Here is a 12111-nt window from a genome sequence, read left to right on the forward strand (position 1 = left end):
TGGTGACTAATTTGCTACGCTTGATGTCTCTATCAAAAGCCTTTCAGAGGATGAGATCACCAATGCTAAATCTTCAAGGTCGGACCTTATTGTTGTAGTGTCTAGTGATGTGATGTTGGTTGATGACCTGTGATTTAAGTGAGTTTTCTCGAACTTCATCAATAAGGTCGAGTCTGACTCGTAGTCCAGTTGAGTTTGTCTCTTCGTCGAAATCCTGTAGTCAGATGATTGACATATTGACTTCTACTGGGATGGCTGCTTCGGCTCCATATATTAGCTTGAATGGGTTTCCCATGTGAAATATTTATGGGTGGTTCGATATGATCACAGGATCCTAGGCAACTCTTTAACCCAATTTCTAACTGCATTATCTACCTTTTTCTTTAGAGCTTGGAGTATGCATTTGTTCACGGCTTCTGTGAGCAAATTGTATTTTGGTTGTGCAACTAAAGTGAATTTGAGATGAATCTTCCATTCTTTACAGAAACTACAGAAGCATTTGCTATCAAATTGAGTGCTATTGTCTGTGACGAAAGAAGTAGGGATCCTAAATCTATAGATGATTGACTTCTGCACAAAATTGGTGCTGTTAGTTTCGCTGATTTTTTGTTAAAGTCTCAGGTTTTATCCATTTTGTAAAATAGTCAATAACAACAATCAAAAAATTTCATTGCCCTGAAGCTATTGGGAGAGGTCCCAATAAATCCAATTCCTGTTGAGCAAAAGAAATCATGCTTATGAGGGGAATGAGTTTAGTTGTTGAAGATTGTGGTATGCTTGAGAAAAACTGGCAGGTCTTGCATTAAGAGATGAGTCTCTTGGACTTGACTAGGATGGTGTGCCAATAGTAGCCTTACCGAATCGCCTTCTGGGCTAGAGTTCTGGCTCTAAGGTGATTTTCGCAAGTTTCCTCATGAATCCCTTTTATAACATAACGGACATCTGCCGGCTAGATGTATCGGAGATAGGACCCCACATTACTACTAAAGTATAAGATTTGATAAAACTGGTTATCAATCATAATAAATCTTTGAGCATTTCTTGGTAGAATCCTTGCTTCAATAGCATTCTCTAGTGTTTGGTGGAAAATTTGTAGTAAAAAGAAATGAAGAAAAATTGATCTGTATTCCTTTAATCTCAATTACAATTGGATTTTCTAATTACAAAAGAGAGGAGAATTGATCTGGATTCTCCCCTTTGTTTAATTCTGGGTTCTTCACGATGGCGATGAGATGCCTCCCTCGAATGCTCGCGTCGAGTTTGCTTCTCGTTAACGATCTGACGTCTTATTTCACTGGAATGTGGTCTTCTCCTCACGATTTGACGTTGTGGAGAACTCTGAACGGTTTGAAACTCTATAAAAGAGTTGATTTAACCAAAATCGGTCTATAAGCCAAGGATGAAGAAAGCTCCTGTTGTCGATCTCCAAAGCTCTAGCAATTCCCCCCAAAGATCTCTTCTTTGCTGCCAAAAAGAAGGATGAAAGATCCAGCCCCCAAGATCTAGCCCCCGAACTAAGCTGATTTCTTAGTTATTTATAAGAGATTAATGGGTGTAATTACCCCCTTAATTCGCTCCTCAGTGGGGCTAATGGGATGTAACTGCCCCTTAAATCACTCCTGAGTAGAGTTGTGATCCCCTCAGATCGTGAAAAACGATTTTGAAACCGTTCAGCTCATGTTTGAACGAGTCAAACGCAAAATCTGTGTTCTGGTGTGAATTCTGCGTTCAAACGCAGTGTCTGGAAGCTTGAACGCAGTGTCTGAAAGCTCGGACGCAGCGTCTGGGAGCTTATTTGCAGCAATTGGAAGCTGTGTTTACAGCGATTTGGAAGCTGCGTTTAGCAGCGGATGGAAGCTGCATTGGCAGCTTTCGGAGGCTGCGTTTGCGGCCGAACATGAGCTGCGTTGGCAGTGGATGGAAGCTGTGTTAGTAGCTTTTGGAGCTGAATGTGAGGTGCGTTTGCACTGCATCAGCGGCTGTGAATGCGGTGCGTCTTGATGCTGGTACGTAGGGAGGACTTTCGCATCTTGATTTGAAGAGACCGTCAATTTGTAGTCTCTTTCTGTCAAAGCGTTGCAAAGATCGTTATTTTGTAATCTTTGCTTTAGCTCTTTGATATGTAAGAGTCGTCAGATTGTAACTCCCGATGTTGATTGTGAAGGTTGTTGATTAGAGCTTTCATTAGTTGTTGTGAAGGTCGTCAGATTATAACCTTCATCGATCTACGTGAAAATCTTTAAATTGTAGCCTTCTAGAAGTTATCAGATTGTAACTTCCATCATCGGTGTTTGATGGGGAATCAGCTATCTATTGTGATTTTTAGACAGCCTACAGAACCCCCTCCAAAGTTTTCAAAAGTTCATGGTTAACTGGGATGAATTTTTGAAATACTTTGGATCTCAACTCTGATCTTGGAGCTTTTGATTCCTTGTCATAAGGAATTGTTCTTTGCACCCGCTTCAAAGGCATCTTGGTTGAAGGGATTTTCCACGCATGACCTATGTGATGATGAGCTTCAAATAGAAACTGTAGCAACAGTACAAGCTACTCATGAGCAGAAGCTATCAAACGTCACGTCACAGCTCACCTCCATTCAGCTAATGGGCCCGCAAACATTCATAGGATTTTTGGCAAACCCTCAGCCATCAACGGATTTGATAAGCCTTTACCGATTACCGTTTGAGTCGGGTTAGCACATGGATTGTCTAAGTCCGTTCCACATGTAACGTTGTGCTAAGAGAATGAACCCTCTTAGACTTGATGCTATGATTTTGAATACGTAGACTTTGTCGTTATTTCTTCCTGTGTTACTTGAAATACTGAAAGAAAGTTGGAAGCGTCAGAGGTGTAATATTAACTTGGCATGAATTTTCACTTAGAGTAAAATTCAGAAATTTTCTTTATTATCACTAGGATAATTCCAGAAAATATTTAATCTGCTGGGGATTTTATAATGATAACTTGCTATTCTTGTTGAAAAAGGATTAACAAGTTTATTAGGGGGTTTGACTGTTAGAGGTGTGATGTTAACCTAACAATATTTTTATGGACCTATCGCTCCGTTGACGAGAGTCGATAAGGGGAAAGTGTTACGATCGGAGCAACTTTGAGGACCTATCGCCCTGTTGACGAGAGTCGATAAGTGGAAAGTGTTACGATCAAAGCAACTTTGAGGACCAATCGCTCTATTGACGAGAGTCGATAAGTTGATTTTGTCAGAGGTGTTTGATATTAACGTGACAAGAGAATGTTGCGATCGGAGCAACTTTATGGACTTATCATCCTATTGAAAAGGATTGATAAGTGGATTGTCAGAGGTTTGGTATTAACATGACGGGAATTTGTTGCGATCGGAGTAACTTTGAGGACTTATCATCCTATTGAAGATGATTGATAAGTTGATTGTGTCAGAGGTGTGATATTAACATGACAGAAATTTATGTTGCGATGAGAGCAGCTTTGTGGACTTATCATCCTATTGAAGAGGATTGATAAGTTAATTTTGTCAGAGGTGTGATATTAACATGATAGAAATTTATGTTGCGATGAGAGCAACTTTGTGGACTTATTATCCTATTGACGAGGATTGATAAGTGCGTTGTCAGAGGTATGATGTTAACGTGACAATATTGTGTTGCGATGGGAGTAACTTTGTGGACTTATCATCCTAGTGACGAGGATTGATAAGTGGGTTTTATCAGAGGTTTAGTGTTAACGTGACAGGATTTGTGTTGCGATTGGAGCAACTTTGTGGACTTATCATCCTATTGAAGAGGATTGATAAGTTGATTGTCAGAGGTATGATGTTAACATGACGAGATTGTGTTGCGATGGGAGCAACTTTGTGGACTTATCATCCTATTGACGAGGTTTGATAAGTGGGTTTTGTCAGAGGTTAAGTGTTAACATAACAGGATTTGTGTTGCGATTGGAGCAACTTTGTGGACTTATCATCCTATTAAAGAGGATTGATACGTTGATTTGTCAGAGGTATATTGTTAACGTGATAGGATTTGTGTTGCGATTGGAGTAACTTTGTGGACTTATCATCCTATTGAAGAGGATTGATAAGTGGATTTGTCAGAGGTTTGGTGTTAACGTGACAGGTATTTGTGTTGCAATCGGAGCAACTTTGTGGACTTATCATCCTATTGAAGAAGATTGATAAGTGGGTTGTCAGAGATATGATATTAACGTGACAAGAGAATGTTGTGATCGGAGCAACTTTGTGGACTTATCATCCTATTGACGAGAATTGATAAGTGGGTTGTCAGAGGTATGATGTTAACGTGACAAGAGAATGTCGCGATCGGAGCAACTTTGTGGACTTATCATCCTATTGACGAGGATTGATAAGTTGATTGTCAGATGTGTGGTGTTAACATGACGGGAATTTATATTGCGATTGGAGCAACTTTATAGACTTATCATCCTATTGGAGAGGATTGATAAGTTGATTTGTCGGAGATTTAGTGTTAACGTGATAGGATTTGTGTTGCGATTGGAGCAACTTTGTGGACTTATCATCCTATTGAAGAGGATTGATAAGTAGATTTGTCAGAGGTTTGGTGTTAACGTGACATGAATTTGTGTACTTGTGACTTGCACAAGATTTTGGGAATTAGCGTCTCGCTGGGGAAACTTGCTAGGGAAAATTGCGATTTGAGCAATTTTGAGGACTTATCATCCTATTAAAGATGATTGATAAGTTGATTGTCAGAGGTGTATTGTTAACGTGACAAATTAGGAGTGATGCAAACTGAATTCATACTCCGTGAGGGTGATGATCATCAAAAGTATAATGTTAACTCGACGATGTGAAAGATTCGTTACTCTTAATCCAGTGGATTCCAAGTAACCAACTCCCAGTCTTGATTAAGACTTAGCAGGGGGATAAAAAGAGGTAGACAAGGCACATCACATAGTGGGGCACTATCCATGAAGTCGGAATAGAGGCTGTAGGCTGTCTAAAAATCATAATAGATAGCTTATCCTCCATCAAACACCGATGATGGAAGTTACAATGCGTAGATTGCTGAAGGTTACAATCTGACGACCTTCACGACAACTGATGGAAGCTCTACTTCAACAGCCTTCACAATCAACATCGGGAGTTACAATCTGACGACTCTCATATTCTCAAGGAGCCAAGATGAAGATTACAAGACAATGATCTTTGCAACGCTATGACAAAAGAGATTACTTTGTGATAATCTCTTCAAGACAAGACGCGGAGGTCCTCCCCGTGTGCTAACATCAAAACGCCAGGGTCGAACCCGCGTTACAATATCAAAACGCTAGGGTCGAACCCGCGTTACAACATCAAAACGCTGGGGTCGAACCCGCGTTACTACAAGCTATACGTGAGCGACCCTCGCGTTCGTAGGGGTCCAGCCAACACCGACCCCCGCGTTTCTAAGCTACAACAAACCAAAACGCGAGCGACCCTCGCGTTCATCAATGTTCAGCCAACACCCAACTTCGCGTCTCAATTCTAAGAGGCGAAGTTGGGTTCTGAACGCCAGGTTGGGCGTTTTGACTTGTTCAAACACAAGCCGAACGGCCTCAAAACCGTTATCCCACGTTCTGAGGGATTTACGCCCACTTAGGAGCGGATTTAGAGGGCAGTTACAACCTCTAATCCCCCTATAAAAACTCAACAAACTCAACTGAGTTAGGGGGTTGGATTTTTATTGGCTTGAATCGACCATTGAAGGCTGGCCTTTTTGGAGCTAAGAATTGACAGCAACAGGAGAGATCATTGGGCGAGCTTTTGAGGGGATCGTCATCATCCTCCAACGAAGATCAACTTCAACTTCGACAACAGTGAGCCTTGATCCTTGGATTATCAACCAAACTTTCGGTTCAAATCAACTCTTTTTTAAGAGTTCAAACTCGATCAGAGTTATTAACTCATCAAGAGTTTTAAACTTGCCACGCAAGTTCTCCACAACGTCAAATCGTGAGGAGAAGATATCGTTCCAGTGAATCAAGACGTGCAGATCATCAACGGAGAGCAAACTCGACGCAAGCATTCGAGGGAGGCACTCCATCGCCACCGTGAAGAACCCAGTTTTAAACAAAGAGGAAGAACCGATTTCGTTCTCCTCTCTTTTGTAATCAAATTGTAATCGGAATCAAAGGAATACAAGTCAATTTTCTTTATTCTCTTCATTGCAATTTTTCCAACAAACAGAGGCACATCACCTGGTAGGCCATTATCTAATGAGTTTGACTATCAGAGGTAACTGTGATAGTTTTATAGACCTGCCATCCTATTGAAGATGATTGGCAAGTTGATGGACTATCAAAGGTAATTGTTAACGTGATAGTTTTTATGGACCTGCCATCCTATTGAAGAGGATTGGCAGGAGAATTTAGAGGGAATGGGCTATCAGAAGTGATCATTAACATGATAGTTTTGATTGACCCACCATCCTATTGAAGAGGATTGGTGGGGGAATTTGGAGAAACTAGACTATCAGAGGTAACTGTTAACGTGATAGTTGACAGGAAGAATGGCTCATGTTCGCGTCTATCATGTTAACAATAGCCTTTGATAATCCTAGCCGGGGGGTCCAGGGGGGTGGACTACCCCCCACGGGGTTCGGGGCAGGGCCCCGAAGCTCCACGGCATACACCAGGTTCTGTACTAGACTTCGTTACCCGAACGCATGCCTAAGATTCAGGTTTTGCTGGTGAAACACAGTCTCGAGATCTGCTTTTTGGTTCTGAAACGCATGCCTGAGAGTTGTGTTCAGTTAATGGAACGCACTCCTGAAGGCTATATTTTAACTGTACAATGCACCACTGAGGGCTGAATTCAGTCTTATTCACACAGAGCCTATGTTTGGGGTCATAGACGCGATGCTTACATTCTGAAGCAGAAACGTAGAGCACATGGTCCCATTTAGGTGCACAAACACGAAGCTCGTGTTGACTTGAAGATCGGCATTCACGGAAACGTGCTCATCGTAGGGATCTCCTCCTTCGTCGAGCGCGTTCTTCTTGGCCTTTTTCAAGGCCTTTGTAGCGAGGTTGTTGGCATTGATGGAACTCATCGCTGCAATGGGCCTTTTATGACCCAATACTCGCTGTGAAGACGTGGGTATAGAACTTTCAACTCGTTGAACGAGTTTAGCAGAAGCCGAGTCCACTCCTTCAGAGAAGGGGCTGTTCGAGCAGTCTTGATCAAAGGGGAGGGCCTCCTTAGGTGATTTGGCTACAATTGGAGCAGTTGGACCTTTAGTCTCTTTGGAGACTTTGTGGATCTTGCGCATAGCCTTGGGGCTAAGGGATCCGGAGGAGAGGGCTTCCTCGTACTTGACTTGATCGAACTCTACGATGAGAGTTTCAACCGTCGTTCCAGTGAGATAAACATCAGATTGCGCCACCACTTCTTCGTCAGAGAAGCTCATCCCCAGCGAAGTCGCCATCTTTTGTTTGGTGGAAAATTTGTATTAAAAAGAAATGAAGGAAAATTGATCTGTATTCCTTTAATCTCAATTACAATTGGATTTTTTGATTATAAAATAGAGGAGAATTGATCTGAATTCTCCCATTTGTTTAATTCTGGGTTCTTCACGGTGGCGATGAGATGCCTCCCTCGAATGCTCGCCTCGAGTTTGCTTCTCGTTGACGATCCGACGTCTTATTTCACTAGAACGTGGTCTTCTCCTCACGATTTGACGTTGTGGAGAACTCTGAACGAGTTTGAAACTCTATAAAAGAGTTGATTTAACCAAAATCGGTCTATAAGCTAAGGATGAAGAAAGCTCCTGTTGCTGATCTCCAAAGCTCTAGCAATTCCCCCCAAAGATCTCTTCTTTGCTGCCAAAAAGAAGGATGAAAGATCCAGCCCCCAAGATCTAGCCCCTGAACTAAGCTTATTTTTTAGTTATTTATAAGGGATTAAGGGGTGTAACTGCCCCCTTAATTCACTCCTCAGTGGGGCTAATGGGATGTAATCGCCCTTAAATCACTCCTGGGTGGAGTTGTGATCCCCTCAGATCGTAGGAAATGGTTTTGAAACCGTTGAGCTCATGTTTGAACGAGTTAAATGCAAAATCTGCATTCTGGTGTGAATTCTGCATTCAAACACAGTGTCTGAAAGCTTGAACGCAGTGTCTGAAAGCTCGGACGCAGCGTCTGGGAGCTCATTTGCAGCAATTGGAAGCTGCGTTTGCAGCGATTTGGAAACTGCGTTTGGCAGCTTGGAAGCTGCGTTTGGCAGCGGATGGAAGCTGTGTTGGCAGCGGATGGAAGCTGCGTTGGCAGCTTTCGGAGGTTGTTTACAACCGAACATGAGCTGCGTTGACAGTGGATGGAAGCTGCGTTGGCAACTTTTGGAGCTGAATGTGAGGTGCGTTTGCACTGCATCAGCAGCTGTGAACGCAGTGCGTCTTGATGCTGGTACGCGTGGAGGACTGCCGCGTATTGATTTGAAGAGACCGTCGATTTGTAGTCTCTTTCTGTCAAAGCGTTGCAAAGATCATCATTTTGTAATATTTGCTTTAGCTCTTTGATATGTGAGAGTCGTCAGATTGTAACTCCCGATGTTGATTGTGAAGGTTGTTGATTAGAGTTTTCATCAGTTGTTATGAAGGTCGTCAGATTGTAACCTTCATCGATCTACGTAAAAGTCTTCAAATTATAGCCTTCTGGAAGTCGTCAGATTGTAACTTCCATCATCAGTGTTTGATGGGGAATTAGCTATCTATTGTGATTTTTAGACAGCCTACATCTAGTAGGGACCCCCTTGTCAGATACTGAATGAGTGGATCCTTCCAATAGGGCTCCTTTGAGGCTTCAATCTATATGATTGAGTTGGTTGGAGCTTCCATGATGCTAGGATCTTTTAGGGTGTCTATATAAATGGGTTCTTGGCTATTCCCTAAGTTGGATAATCTAAGCTTGGATAAGATGTCTGCCCGAGCGTCGAAGGCTTGAGGGACTTGGGCGATTTTGAACTCTTTGAAGTTGTTGAAGAGCTCTTCGACCGCCTTCAAAATCTCCTCTTACTTGGTAGACAACAAGCCGTGAGTCAGCCAGTATGTAAATGAGCTCAGCGTTAATTGCTAGTGCAACTTAGAGTCTTGCTAAGAAGGCTTCATACTCAGCCTCACTATTTGAGGTTGAATTCGAAGGCAATGGAGTATTCATGTGTGGATCTATCGGGGCCACGTAGAACTACTCCAGCTCTACTACCTCCCTCTCTAGATGACTCATCCATCTTTACCAACCACCACAAGGAAAGCTCAGGTAGATCATGCTCAAGAGTATTGTGTTTCTGAGAAGGAAGCACCTTGGTCATCTTGTTGGACAAAGTATTTGGTGGGAGGACCGATATGAGCAAAGACAAATTAGCGTCCGCTGCGGATGACTCTATTAAGAAGTTAGTCAAAGCTTGAGCTTTTATGGTCATTCTAGTCTCGAATTGTATGTCATATTCACTGAGTTTAACTGACCAGTTGATCATCCTTCCAGAGGTGGTAGGGCTACCGAGTGCTTTCTATAAGACCCTAGAGGGGGGGTGATTAGGGTCTTATGCTAATCTAATCCGATTAAATGCCAATTAAAACTAATTAACAAGTTATCCTAGCAAGAGTGAAATATAACAAGATATATAAGATAGGATAAGCAATATGAACAACAAAGAGATATATCCTATATGATGAATATATATATACAAGGATATATAAACTACACAAGGATAAACAATCTAAACAAGATAGTGGATAATATAGAAATGAGCAATGCATAATGGCGATATAAGATATGAACATAAATATGAATAAACGCCAAAGCACACTCAAACAAGCAATATGATCACGGAGTTCGGACCTTCCGTCCTACGTCTCCGCTCCCCACTCCCGGGGAGAAATCCACTAACACAATCCGGTTTGGAAGCCGGAACTTCTTCTACACACTCGGTTTTCTAGCTAACCGAAAACTCTACAACTCACACTCTTGCAATCACACTCTACACCCACTAAGTGTTGGACCTAGCCGTGTCTCCCTCAAGTGCTCGGTTACAACCTCTCCCTAGGCACGTCAACCGACGCCACTCCTCTTGGGACGATCCCCGACTCTCACCACACACTCCTCACTCGGTGTACAAGTGTATTACAAAGTGATTCTCACAATAAGCACAAATATGACAAATGATTGTTCTCAAAACAAGGTGAGAACTCAATTAAGCACAACTCTTAGTCACAAACCCACAACCCCAAATTATACTATGAATGTAAATACAATAAGCTCAAAAGGTTGTGTGTGAACAAAGAGATATAAATCAAAACTAAACTCAATGTAGTTCTAGCTTAATAACAATGATAATCAAATATATAAAAAAGCTAGAAATAGAGTTTAGAAAACTTCTCAATATATCAAGAGTGGAGGGAGAAGAGTTGGATGCCCAAACACCAATAGATGATCTCCTCAAGCTCTTGTAGAATTGAATCACAAAAACAAACTCTCAATTTGCTTAAAAGCTTTTTAAACACACTTAAACCAAACTAAAACCCTTGTTAAAAACTTTATTAAACTTGTATTGTCGGTCGACCGGAAATTCAGTCGGTCGACCGATTTGAGCTCTCGGTCGACCGGACCGGTCGACCGACGAACTCTCTGTCGGCCAGTAAGCCTATGAGCTCAGGTTCGGTCGACCGAAAACTGACATATTCAAAAAACTGTTTTGCTGATTTTAAAGTGCTGTTTAAAAATATCAAATAAATTCCAAAAAATGTAAAACTTTGGAGAATGATTGTAGACATGATAATAAACATGCTACAACGACTGGTTTCGAAAAAGGACTTCCCAAATGAAAAATATCATCATTTTGCAAAATAGTCCAAAACATGAAAATATGAGATACTTGAATTTTGATGTTTTGACATAAACCAACTTTTGAAACTTTGTGAAATATTTTTATAGACTTAGTAAAACATGTATAAACTGATATTGAAGTCTACAAACTAAGAATATAATATTTTCACAAATACAATAGAAAATGAAACCTATGAGTATGTATATGAAAATATATTTGTTTCATATCTATGTAGATAAACCAAATCACAATAATAAATATGAAACATGTAATTTCATATTTATAAATATGAAAACCAAAACTTGTGTTGTATATATATGTGATTACATATATATACAAGGAAACTAATAAAATGTGTGTGTATAGATAATTGAGCTTAGAGTACTTAACACATATAATATAAATCCTAAACTACATTACCCAAGCAATCTTGATCTTCAATTAAGCTTGACTTGGTACACGTTGTGGATGAAGCTTGAACTTGATCTTTAACTATGAATTGCAAGGCTTCACCGACATTCCGCCAACCTCCATTTGATATGATCGTTGAAGCTCTATTCCATCCATCCTCCAACTACGTTGCTTGTTTATAATAAATAAGAAAACACAAATACTAGACAAACAATATTAGTGGTAAATTGTTTGTTAAACATCATCAAAACAAGAAGGCCAACACTTTCTTCAAGGAAAAGTTTATCTACACCACTAAGCAAAGCCTTCTGGCTATAATTATGAGAGTGAAAGAGGTGTTCACAATGTGGGTGTAATTGAGTTCGGCCAGTTTAGAGTCTGGCTAACATAATTTATTAGCCTTTGTGCATTACTTCTTCTTGAATTAGGATAGAGCTTGTTGTTTCTTATGAGATTGCTATTTAGAAATACAATGTTTCTCCTTCTCTAGGGTGGCTTGACAGGGGTTTGGTGCTCAAATATCTTTTGAGATAACTGAAGGTCTTACTACACTCTATCGTCCAGTTGATGCCTTCCTTCAATTCTTTACTTACTCTCAAAGTTTTGAAGAGCGGGAGGCTTCTCTCGGTAGACTTTGAAAGCAAGCAGCCTAACGTAACTATCTTGTTATTCAGTTTCTAGACATTCTCCAATGCGTGAGGCTCAGGCATTTGCTCTATGGTGGTAATCTTCTTAGGGTTGATCTTAATGCCCATGATGGATAGTCATGAACACAAGAAATTTGTTTGATTGCACTCCAAAGGCACATTTGATTAGGTTGAGCTTTATGTAAATGCGTCAGAGGACAGAGAAAGTTTCTTCAAGATCTG

Source organism: Asparagus officinalis, chromosome 7 (genome assembly GCF_001876935.1).
Source record: "Asparagus officinalis chromosome 7, Aspof.V1, whole genome shotgun sequence".
NCBI classification, from domain to species: Eukaryota; Viridiplantae; Streptophyta; class Magnoliopsida; order Asparagales; family Asparagaceae; genus Asparagus; species Asparagus officinalis.